This window comes from Phalaenopsis equestris, unplaced genomic scaffold (assembly GCF_001263595.1).
Source record: "Phalaenopsis equestris unplaced genomic scaffold, ASM126359v1 Scaffold000297, whole genome shotgun sequence".
Classification (NCBI taxonomy): Eukaryota; Viridiplantae; Streptophyta; class Magnoliopsida; order Asparagales; family Orchidaceae; genus Phalaenopsis; species Phalaenopsis equestris.
In genome coordinates this window covers 3,133,792-3,147,196 of record NW_018164739.1, presented here as the reverse complement: position 1 = coordinate 3,147,196, position 13,405 = coordinate 3,133,792, and the positions used below count along the sequence as shown (strand labels likewise).

Below are 13,405 nucleotides of genomic sequence, written 5' to 3'. Positions count from 1 at the left end.
AAACCTCCCCACTTTTAGGATTGTTATGTTAGCTTCAGTTCTACCACCACTATTTCACCACCAACCAACCGAGTTTTTGTTAAACAACATTTGATTTAGATTTCAGCTATAATAGCATGAATTCATATATATATTTAACATTATTTTTTGCATCATTGTTTTTACCCACATCTTGAACTTATAGGCCATTTTGATAATCCATATATATATTCAACAATTTTAGATACTTTCACATTACAAAATCGAAAGAAACAATTTGTCAAACACTTTCATAGTATCAAATTTTTATTTTAGGTTCAAGCTTCAAGCATATATATGTAAAAAAAAGAAAAATTGTATGCTCTATATACTAATCTACAAAGAAAGTGTGTTTATATTCTCTGTTTCGGCTTCAGTAAACCACGATAATGACAACTTTTGAATTTCCAGAGTTTTGCTTCGACAGGTTAAAGCGAAGAAAATCACAAATTTTCAATTTTCTAAATTTCAGTTTCAATAAACTAAAGCAAAGAAAGCATCCAAAATTCCCTGTTTCAGCTTTAACAAACCAAAGCAAAACATCTCCTAGATTTTTAAATTATAAAGTTTAACTACTATAAGTCAAAACAAATAAGACCCTAAATTCCAAAGTCTAAAGTTTTCATGCATGTGTGAAGTAACAAATATATTACTGCGAGAGGTTCCTTTTAAAATCATGGGAGTGGGAGAAGAGAGAGGAATCATATCACCAATGTAATCGAATTCTAAGGTGGATGGTGTACGTGTCTTAGAAGTCGGGGTAGGCCAGGACAAGGGACTTGTTGACATGAGTGGCATGACAAGCATTGTTCCCTCATTCTGCTTCTTTGTATACAATTAGCATATATTGCCACATCTCTTTTCTCAACAATTCTTTTAATTGCATTAAATCTGCAGCTCTGCGCAGCCTTCACAATTGCAGAAGCTTGCATTTTTCTAGACTGGTGCAATGTGTCAAAAAAATTTTATGATTGTAAGGATTGGGTTATTACAGCTTCATTGTAAAGATTTTCAATTGCAGTATATGATTTCAAGCAAAGGTAACGCAAGAGCTAAAGATGAAGTTTGTCATTTCTGCGTGAGATTAGATGGAGAGACAATGTTGTTCATGCCTAAGATTTGGTGGACTGACTAAGGTTCTATTTTTCATAAGTATTATTAATTGTTTTGGGTGTCAAAGATGTAAATAGATTGTTTTGGTGAGAAATATGTAATTAGAGTTATTTTGAGTGCAATGTATGTAACAGCTCTTTTTTATTATTATTATGTGAGATTCAACAACAACAAAGCCTTAGGCTCTGTTTGGCGCAGCAGCAGCTTCTCAGCTTTTTATCTGCAGCTGCGCTGCCTCAGGAAGCTGCTGCGGGAAAGCTGGCTGTCTGTTTAGGACATTTGTGTGAAAACAGCTGTAAGGTAGCTGTTTCTGCAGAAATAATCATTGTCCCTGTTTTGTAATATTGTGCTTAACAGAACTATCATAAATTTAATATTTTTAAGACACCAATTCACTTAAAAATAATACAGAAATACAAGTACATACCTCACTTCACAGTGAGTATCAATAGTGAAAAAAAAGCTTAAAACTATTAAAAAAATAATTAATAAGATGATTATATTAATTTTTCTGACTGCAACTGAAAAAAAAAAAAGGAACAGGCAATTATTGTTATTAATAAACACACTTCAATATTATAGATGCAAAGAGATGAATAAACACACCAAACACTACCTCAAGCAAACTTTACTTACACTGAAGGCACAAAAACGGCCATTGATGTATGAAAAGGAGTAGTACCGAAAAAATTCCTCCACTGATTGTTATGTATAGATTTCCTTGGTAATGACAGCAATGGTTGCTTAAAATTTTTTAAGTTATTCTAAAGTGCCGAATAAACACCACGGGAAACATAGTCATGGCCACAGGAAACATGCACTCTTTAGTGGAAAAGAAATATTCATTAGACATCTATTTTCAGGCTCCTTGTTTCTGTTTTAGCTCTAGATTTCTTGTCACTTAGAAGTTGTAGCCCCTGATTACAACAAATTTCATATTTCCCTGTAATGAATGAAAATGATATGTACAATGGAAGCAGTAGATAACACCTTATTTATACTGCTTATTGTTCAGATTGTAATGAGTGATAAAAGTATGTACATGGGAGCGGTAGCTACAATCTTATAGCTGAGGAATAACTCGATGTTAAAGAGAAAGGAAACAAATCACCATCAGGTCATCAATGCATAATTTTTAGCAATTTGCTTGGATGCATAACTTCTAAACATTGAGAAAAGCTTCTGGTCAGATCATTGGAACCAGCAAAATTGTCATATTCATACTCCTTATAGGGAAGAACACAGATGTGTTATCTTAATTGTGAAAATTACCCAAAAAAACATTTACATGCATGCCACTAAATTCTGATTTATTTACATATCTAACACATACTCGATTGATTTAGTTTGGATTCATAAACACACTCATATCTAGCTTCAGTTTTTTACAATTTGTTCAACAATAAATTTAAAATTCGTTCAATTATAAATTAGAAGTGCCGTAGAATCAACCAATAAGCTTAACTCCAATGGCATATATCAGCAAATACCTCACATATAACAGACAAATACATTTCAAAATACTTTAATAAACATATAATATTGTATCAAATATAAAATTTTGGCATATCGACCATAAAAAATCATATAAAATTTTGGCATTCTGAAACAAACAAGCAAAAAATGAAATTAACGGAAAAAAATAAATTCATATACCAGTGAGATCGCCGAAGAAGCCAAAGGAGGTCAGGAACGTGGGAGGAAGAAGGAATCGGAGCTGTAAAGGAGGATCATCGTTTGACGAAAAAGAGAAGGAATATTACGGCAAGATCTCCGAAGAAGAAGAAGAAGAACGGGACGGTCGAAGGCAGCGAAGAAGTTCTGAACCGAAGAAGAAGAAGAAGAAGAAGAAGGAAAACGGGGTTGTCGAAGGCAGCGAAGAAGTTCTGAAGGAGGAAAACGGGGTTGAAGGAAGATTTTTGGCGCGCAGGAGGAGGGCGGTGCGCGGCTAGGGCAAGAAACGTTTCGTGGAAATGGTATGCGGGAGGGGCAATGCGATAATATTCGCCAGCGAAAAAGCGCGCAGCTAGCTATTGCCGGCGGCCCAACTTTCGCTCGGATTCCTCGAAGCCAGGCAGCCACCGTCGCGCCAAACAAAAAAAGAAAATAGAAAATAGCGGTCCGTGGCCGCGACGCTGCAAAAAAGTCGCGCCAAACGGAGCCTTAGCTTTCCTTGAGCTTGAATCCCACCACCTTCAAGTTCTTTTTTATTATTATTCGTCTCTTTCTCAGTTTTCTCGCATGTACCAATCTCTGACCATCATTATTCTCCTCTTGCCTCATACCTCTAGTTCTTAGTGAGTCTCCAATGGGTGAGGTTACCTCCATGGTGTAGTACGGTTCGAATTCTCAAAAAGTTACATTCATGTTCACAAATAGTCTCTTCCATATTGGGCTCTAGCAAACATACATTTTTTGGGTGGCAAAATAACTTACGAAAACACACTTTATAGCTCTATTATCCTTCACAAAACATACATATTCAAATATTATCAACGGGAGAATCTTGTCATTATCTCCTTTCAACAATTCACAAGGAGATTGTCACTCGAAAACTCTTGAGGGCATTTTGTTGACCAATTGAGTGGTTGTCAAAACAACTTACGCTCACAAGTGCTTTGGGACATTCATCGAGATCATCATACTTTGAGCTGCCTTTATAGAGTGTCTATGATTCCTCTCTACTGCTCCATTTTGTGCTGGTGTGTATGGACATTTGGTATGATGTTGTATCTCTTGAGCTGAGAGGTATTCCCCAGACGTCTTGTTATTATATTTTATTCCATTTTTAGACCACAAAAGCTTCACTACTACATAGTATTGAATCGGAATCGCCCCATGAAATTCTTTAAAGCAGCCAATCATATTACTTTTGTTTCTCATCAGATTTAACCAAGCAACATGAGAAAAACAATCAATGAAAGTCACAAAATCTCTTTAACCATTCGTTGATGTTGTGGAATAAGGTCGTCATATATCTTAATGCACATATTATCGATACTAACCTAAGAGCTTCTGATATGCTTATTAAAATCACAAAAATCACACACAATCTTTTATTTATTTGTCTTTTTATATAAGGATGAATATAAACAATTCAAATAGACTAAACATAGAGTGTCTCATGTATCTGTGAAGTAGCAACACTACATTCTCCACACTTCTCCTAGTTCTCTTTACCATGGATGTCAAGACCAAGCTCATCTCTTTTCTATCCAAGTTTTGGAGTACACTATGCCACGTGCCTGTCCCAAGTCTCCTGCCAATCCTCTTCTCTTGAAAGTTCATCTTAGGAATATCAAATTAAACAATACATTTTAATTAGAGTATAATGACACTAATTGATTAAAAGTTTAATGAAAATGATAGAACATGCAAAACATTGGACATAGTTATAGAATTAGTACACCTCATTGTACCCTTATTAATAACAGGCTGTGTTGAATCATCAACAACTTGAATTCTCTCTGAAACTGTTAGGTGAGTATAGAAAGAGAATTCACTAGCAGTACATGTCTCATGTCGAGATGAACCGAAATCTACTATTCCTTCTGGTGATCTTGTGTTGGATATAAAGACAAGTGCATCTGTATTATGAGTACCTTTGGCTGAGTGATTATAAGTAGCAGTGTTCTCTTTGGATAACGATAAGGTGGATGCATACTCAGTCACATCAACTGTTGCTCTCTGTTACCTCTTCAACATCTCTCGTAAATCATAATTCTTATTGGTAAAGACCACTCTTGTCTTTTCATTGTTCTCTCCTACCATCAGATTTACCTGGTAGCCACCCCTTCCACTCGTTTGGCCCCCACGATTATGACCATGACCTCTAGACTCTCCACGTCCACCCATCCCTCTTTCCTTGGGTGTTTTTAGACAAGTCTTGCTCAAGTGTCTCACTTTTCCACAGTTGCCCTCTCGGCTCAAAGTAATCTCATTTAACTCTTGTTGTATCATCTCAGCAATGACCTCATCCAGTGAAGGAATTGTTGCATTGGCTAGGAGCACAATTTTCTTTTGATTAAAGGTCGGGTTCAGATGAGGCAGAAATTGCTTAGTCCTCATCTGTGCAAAGATCTCCTTCTCGCATTCTGGATCACCACATCTCGACATCAGTGAAAAGTGATCAAGATATTGCCACAACCGCTCCTGCTCTATGTAGTATTCTTGAATGAATCTATTACCATGTTTCGCTACCTCTATGTCACGCTGAATCTGAAACATGCTCATGTGGTTATCAGTCCCAGCATAGGTCCGCTCCAGCTTTGCCTTATGTCCTTCACCTTTCGAATTACATCAACAGAAGAGGCAATCGATTAAACGATTGAGTTGAGTAGCTAGGTATAAAATAAGTCGTTTGTGATCCTCCACTCATCCCCCTTAGCACAACTACTCTTTGGCTCGACCTCCGTCAGATATCTCTCTAGTCTCTTTCCTACCAGTGCAGCCTCGATTTGATGCGATTGACTCTGATACGTGGTTGGTCCATCGAGTTATAGATGCACAGGAGGGAGATCAAGCTTCACTTGTGTCAATGTACATGCATTGGTATTGGCTCTGTCGAGACGCTAGCTCTCTGTCTGAGCCCGACCAAGAGCTTTAAAACTTCTGGATTTATCTTCTCCAAAAGTTTCAATCCTTCATCTCTTGCACTATCTTCGTCTTCTGACATCCTCAATCACAAGGATCAAGCCTAAATCCTCATACGAAATTGCCTTGGTGCTATGTCGAAGCCTAAAGAGCCAAAGCTTCGCTTGTTGCTTCCTGCCTCGAGTGCAAATTGGCCCACCAAATCCTACACACTCGCAAACCAATCTGCGGCCATGCTCCTTCCGCTTTTGTTTGCGTACGAAGCCAGCCGTCTACACCCCCTCCATCGCAAGAGTCACATAGAACCATAGGCTACGTCGAAGCCGCTACACACCACTGGCTCGCGCACGCGATCATGCTCTTCCTTGCCTTCCTAGTTAGCTCTCATGATTTTGTCTTTGCCTTCTCGGCTAGCTCTAATCGCGACTATATCGTGAGAGTCATGTCACAATCTCGTTGTTGCCTTCCCATTTAGTTCTAATTGAGATTGCTTCACGAGGACAAAGTGTAAGGAAGAGCAAAATGGGAGTTTCGGGCCTTCGATTGAGCAATCGACGGTGGATGGAGCAACGATTCTACTGGCCACGATATTTAGCATTTTTGGAAACCGCAATCTTGTACGTCGTGATCTTCCCCTGACGGTTGGAAGCTTCGACTCTATGCGCGGTCCTCACAGGCGGTCGTCTAGGTTTAGCTCTAATACCAAATAGAAATAATTGCTTAAGAAAAATCACCTCTATTCATTAAAGACTTGGGCTTATGTAGAGTTTTACAACTTTCTTTACAAATAAATTTCTAGACGTTTTCTATATTTCCTATTTACAAATATGACCCTAAACTATATTCAATTCTCAACAGAAATTCTCAAAGAACCCAAGATTTCTCTTTGTTGAAAGTTATCTTGAATGCATTGAAATATAATATATTTATATATTTTAAGAAGGGGTGTTTCAGTCATTTCTACCAAATTTTTGAATATTACATGAAATGTTTTCAAAAGCCCTCTTGATCATTTGATATTTTTTTGGGTATCTCAGTGTTTTAGGGTTGCTTGGTCGGCAACAATGGAGTGATATACACTTTAAAAAAACTTTGTATTTGAAATTCGACTATTAGTTCATTTTCTATGAATTTAGAATTCACTCGCTGGTCACTTCCGCGCTCAGTTGCCACGCCATTTCCCTTTGCCACTGCCACACCCTACTACCGCTTGTAGCCACTGCCACACATTACTAATTGCCGGCGCCGTCAAGCGCATTACTTTTGAAATATATTATTTTTATTTTACTTCAAATACAATAAAAAAAAGTCTTTCATTTATTTTACACCGAATCAAATAACTTTTAAATATCTTAAAGTCTCAAATACAAAACATTACTTCTGCATTGCATTCATTTTATATTTTGTTAGTTTTTCAGCAAATCAAACAACCTTAATGAGTTTTAAATGATGCGATCATGGACTCATCAGCTTTTTCTCATCAAGATGCTATTTTTGAATATAAATACAAAACTAAGTGGATTTTGTATCCCCTAAAATAACCTCGAGAAGTTTTCATTCATGTATCTGGATTCTTGATTTAGGTCAAGCTATTCCTAAAATTTTCTATTTCATTTGAATGCTAAGGTGCTTTGAGGCTTGAAAATGTGTTAAAATTTGGATTTGCTCCAATAAATTTTCTAATGGCCTCTTATTTGTTCGCTTGTGTTCAGCTTTATTTAATTTTTGTTATTTGGGTTAGCAGGGTCTCATTTCGGACTTATTTCTCCACATGAAATATCAGGCTGTGGAGGCTATTTTGCTCTTACATTCAGTTTTCAAAAGTATTTGGCGGGGAGCCATTTGGCTGTGGACTACAATAACCCACTTACTGTTTTTTTCTTTCTTTGAGGATTTCAATTAACAAATGTGCCTATCTGCATTTGGACACATTTTGTTCTGTTAGGATTCTGATTACATATTTCTGATTTGTTCATATGCAATAAAAGGTTTTCGCCCTTTCACAATGAGCTCGAAAATGACAAGAAATAATATTCTAAGAAAGTTCTGTTTTTGATATGACAGCTCTCTCATAAGATTTGTTGTTGTTCTGGTGAACGCATGTTTGGGAAATTTCATTTCTTCTCAAATTTTATCCCTTATAACATGAAGGTATTGAGGCTGCAACTGGAAGAATTGGGCTTACAGCAGCCTTAATATGAATCCTTGGAGTAAACTTTTTGCTCTTTTGTTACCCATTATCATGGTTTATGAATTGTTGATAATTTAAATTTCTGTGATTGTGGGCATAGGCTTGGATTTACTGGATGGGAAGGTTTAGTACCTCTTTTTTTCTTGTTGATTTCTTTTCTGATCTCATGCTAACTCTTGCCATGTTTTCTCATATGTTCTTATAAAATTTTTATTCTATTTTATAGTCACTTTAGCAGCAACATAAAGTGGAAAATTTTATTATGAGCAATGAAAATGTTATTGGTGACCTAATTTTGGCTCTTCCCTTTGCTTCACCCTCTAAATCTATTGGAACCACGAAAATTTTTTCTAATTTGACCTCCACAAATCTGCCATACATCTGCAAGCCTTTATTGTGCATACGCTACTCCCCCGTGTCATTTGTTAGTCCCTTAAAACCGAACTGAATTATCTTAAATTTAGTTTTCATTTTTCTCTGCATATATGACTCTAAATTTTTTGGATACATATCAACTATTCCAGATCACATCTTTTAATATCTTCCAAACTCTTTCAAGTGAAAACATGCTTTAAAATCACCTCCATGCAACAACTATAATTTGAAATCCAAAGCGGGAACTCTATACAGTCTATTTGGGATAGCTTTTTTCATACTGTGTTTCAAACCGTCACCATAATTTTGTTAGGAGAATTGTTTTTAATAAATATTTGTAGTATGAAGCTTTTTTTAGCCTAACTTTTTAAAGTGTGGCAGCCATAAAAAAAAGCAATGTTTGATTTTTTGGTAAAAGAAAGTATCTATTTATAATTTTCACATTTTTTAACAAAGTTACTTTCTTCATCACAGCTTTACAATCACTTTTTTGAAAAGTTGCATCCACCCTAAACAGCTCTAAAACTTAGTCTTCCCGCAAGTCTGGGTCAACCTCCTCTTTTTCCATCCACCTTACATGTGAGTTTCTTCAAATACCTCAAGTCTTATTCCCACAATATTATACTCTCCTACAATAACTAGATTAAAGTTTGTTTAACCACAAGTGTGGTGATCCAAGGTTTCCACTTATGACAATAAGATTCTTCTAAAGTAGGGTTTCCTCTTGTAATATTGTGAGAAGGTGTCTTGAGGTTGAGATCCAAAGGAAGGCATCAACCAAGCCAAATTTTGGAGAATAAGGCCTTGAAGTCCTTTATGTTCCACTTAGGGCTATAGCATGTTAGGGGGTTCAGGGCATGCACTCTTTTAGAAGATTTAGAATAATGCTAGAAGATGTGTGTGGACTCTAAAACTTAACGACCGCTCCCTGAAAATTGTCTGTGCTTAATTTTATTTTTTTTGTTTTGAGAGAGAGCTTAGGAGGGTTTCAAAAGGAAGATTAGATTATAAATAACACTACCCGGGGATTTTGTTCTCACTTAGAAAGAATTTTTTGATCTAGGGTTTGAGGTTTCCCATAGACGCAAGCCCCTATGGTTAATTACGTCTCCCGATAATGAGAGAGCAATTTCGATTAAGGCGAGTCTTTAATAAATGAGTATTCAACATATAATCGCAAAAGATTTAGGATTTTATGCTATAAAATTTATCACTTAAATCTTAAAGTATATGGTGGGGGGATGAAGACAAAACTCGATCAAGATCTATGATTTTGTCATCTCGGATCGTCGCGGTCCTTGATCTATTTAGTTAAACTAGGTAGTCGACCCAACTTACTAGATGAATCCTTGTCTGCATTCATGAGTTGTGTCGTCCAATGATCTTTATAGATCTAGGGTGGATGCTTGTCTAATGAGATAAATTTAAGTCGACCTTAATTAACAGAAGGTTTTGTGCCAATCATTTATACCCTTATGATTCACAATTCAAAAGATAGAAAATCATTGGGGAACATACGAGTTGCGACGGTAATCATAATATAAATGATGATGTCATTTGGTGACAACCACCCGATCAGAGGGCTCTGATCGTATCTGTTATTTTGTGGTGTCATTTGGTGGCAGAACTACTCGAACAGAAGAGAGAGGGCACCATTGTCGGGCTTGCAGGAACTAACAGACCATGCTATTTTCTTTGTCAGTTCTGGCTTCCAATCAACTTTCCAACAATCTCTTCTTTGCCGTCTAACTCCATAGTCGTTACTCTCGCCTCATCGTCTTCTCAGAGCTTTTATTACAGAGCTAACAAACGCTGCAAGGAAGTAGATCTCGAAACTGGCTATTCTTGTCCAACATCAACCCTATTTGCAAAATCTCTACTTTTGTAGAGTTGATGTAATAAGTTTAAGGCTCTGTTTGGGGCAGCGTTGTGGCCGCGCGTGGCTTTGCACCGTTGTTTAGTGTTGTTTGGGGCGGCGGCTCGGGCGCGTCGCAGGGCCAGTAAAATGCGGGTTGTTCGACACCTTGGCCCGAGTTTCTTATTTTATTTATTATTGTGGGTGCCCCTATGTGATCTCTTGCTTCGTCGTCGGTTCTAACTTAAGGTGTGATATATGGCTTCCTCTGTGATCTATCGCTTCCTCGTCTGCCCTATCTCTCGTTCCAGACTTTGGTATCACATTCTCGATCCTTTCTCGCGTACTTCATTTTGGTTTATCGTTCATGTTGGATGTTGTTATCTCTGTTGGATTTTTTTTAATGGCAGTGTTGGTTTTTTATGATGGTGATGGAGGCGATGATATTATTTATTTGATTGTGGTGAATTTGAAACTCCGAGCACCAACTCAACTTTTCTTAGTATTTGTAACGCTTCTGGAGTATTTGCAATAGTTGGTGATGGAGGCGATGGTATTATTTATTTGATTGTGGTGAATTTGTGGTGTTGGTGAATTTGTGGTGAATTTGAAACTCTGAGCACAAACTCACCTTTTGTAAGTATTTGTAACGCTGGTGGAGTATTTGCAATGGTCGGTATAGATGCAAATAAAAATAAAAGTGATGGCATATCTAGGTGTTGAGGCTAATCCTGTAAATAGCAGCACATGTATAAATGATTCCATGTACTTTCTCGAAGGGTTAGTCTACCAAAAAACACATTTCATGATTTTATTAACTTATAATCAATCAGATTTAGTGAAAATAGGATCAAAAAATATGAAATGTGGCAAATTTTAATTATAATCTTGCAGTCTAATATTGCTGGTAATATATACTCTTCACTTATCATATGATAAGGCACATGGATGTGTTAAATTATAACTATTCTTAGTATGCCCATATGATGGATAAAACTGAAATATATAAATATAGTTATTATCAAGTGTACTACATTTTCTATGAAAGCTATGAAGGTAAGGTGTTGGGTTATTGCAATGTCATGTAAAGAAAAATTTCTTTACGTAATGTGGTTACATTTTCATGTATTTAAATAGACAAATTTTGTCTACTGCGTCTTCGATGCCGACGGCTTGTTGTTCTCTTTCTCTCTCCTTCACGAGCTCCAACAGTTTATTGGAATAGAACAATGGTAGAACAACATAGGCATTGGCAGCGTTAGTTACTTGTGACAAAAAAAAAATGTAATTTTTGAGAAATTTAATGTTTTGGATGTTTTAAGTATAAATAGACAAGTTTATGTGTGAAATTCGTAATATAGAAATGTTTTGAGTGCTATGTATGTGAATCCAATCCCCCTTTATTTTTATGTAGCTTTTATGGTCTTATCCCTTCTTCTTGAAATCCTTCTTTTTTCCATGAATTTGAATTGCATATTCAGCATCTTCACTGCCTTCCTTGCTCTAAAACCCCATTGAACTGTTTGTGAGCCTCTAAGCATTTTCGTGCTTCATTTTTCTATCATTGTAACTTTTGTTAACACTGCATAAAAATAAGGTTCTGCATAGTATTGCAATTGGAGAACTTGTTATGTTTGGTGTCTGCACATCCGAACATCAATGACGATCTGACCATGTGAAATGCACGATGATATGATCGGATCATAATCATTTTCTGAATGTGCGGCTCACCGTATGTAATAGTTTTCCCTGTAATTGACCTGTGTCAAGCCAAGCATATAGTGAAATATACTTGACTTGGTCATATTATAAGTTCTTTATGTTCAACTTGCGCTCAAGCCAAGCTTTCATATGCATGTTCATATTTGATTTTTTTATATTTTTTATTAATTGTACTTAACTTATATTAATTTTTTTCTAGTGAAAGAGTATTATTCAGTTCCTTATGCATTTATCACAAAAAAAGAGTTATAAGAAAGAGGAAAAGGACTTAAAACACTCCCAATACAACACACTAAATAAAACAAAAAAGCTAAAAAACTTGAGGACCTCTTCCCAAAAGAAAAAATACAGAAAATAAAAAACAAAACACAATATAAAAATAAAAGCTAACAAACAATATCTTTCAAAGTTAAATCCATCAGAATAGGAGGAACACACTTAGAAATCATAGCGCATGCATCTTCAAGTCAGTTTTAGCCGCTCAATGAGCAACCATATTTCCTTCTCTCCTAATATGAGACTACTTGCTAATCAAATTCTTGGAAAGTGCAAAAATCTTCTTCATCTGAATATTGATGCTCCAATGATGATCAATCTGCAATTGACAACACTTCCAAAGAACCAAAAAGTCGGTTTCAATAATAATGTACTTCCAACCAAACTTCACAGCCACTTGTAGAGCAAAAATTAATGCATCAGTTTCAGCTACAAGAGGGGATGTAGAGAAAGCACCAACCAAAAACCAACAATTAATAGAGCCCAAAAAATCTATACAAACACCTCCTACACTAGAAAATAAGGGATTCCAGCAGCCATCAATATTAATTTTTATAAAGTGTGCCCCCGATTTATTCCACGTTACATCAGAAACGTTCGTGGTATGCACAACCTTTATATAGATAATTTTTTATAAAGGAATAGTCAACTTTTGCAGTAAAGCTACCATATTATTGGACAGCTTCTTATTAAGAGGTAGTAAATTCAAACCTTTATATAGATAAGTAATCACCATACTAACAGTACGATGCACATTAGGAGCAATATTGTTGAAATTCCCCTCGTTTCTAGTAATACAAAGAAACCAAATAATCACAGGTGGAATAACAGTAAATAAATTATGGCCAGGTAATTTCCAAGCGTTGAAAATATCAGCAATAGTGTTATAATGAATCAAATTCTTGTTTAACTGCAACTTCATAAGAACCTCATTCCAGATATCAGTAGAAAACTGACATTTAATGAACATGTGTTCAATGAATTATTCATTATTTCTACACAAAACATAACATGAAGGCAACCTCAAACCTTTCATCTTAAGTATGTCATCACTAGGAATGATATTATGTAAAACTTTCCAAACAAATAAGGAGATGGAAGGTTTAACCCAAGGAGTCCAATTCCATTTAAGATTCAATCCCTGAAAATCTTGGAAGGAGCTAGCAAAACATTTGTCATAAGAATCACCCAATTTGCCTTTAATCTTAGGCACATCAGGTTTACTCTGATCAATAGGAATGGAAGAAATAAAAATAGCATCA

The 13,405-nt window shown here is 36.1% G+C and overlaps 1 protein-coding gene across 3 annotated transcripts in view; it reads left to right on the top strand.

Moving 5' to 3' along the window:
* The window catches only part of LOC110025267 (ubiquitin thioesterase otubain-like), a 92,242-nt gene extending 84,480 nt beyond the window's left edge, over window positions 1-7,762 (top strand). For 2 of the 3 annotated variants that reach the window (XM_020725652.1, XM_020725653.1), the window contains exon 18: window positions 7,469-7,762. The gene's annotated coding sequence lies outside the window, so the exon portion shown is untranslated. The remainder of the gene's footprint in view (window positions 1-7,468) is intronic. The other variant, XM_020725655.1, reaches the window with a different exon arrangement.
* The last annotated feature ends 5,643 nt before the right edge of the window (window positions 7,763-13,405 follow it).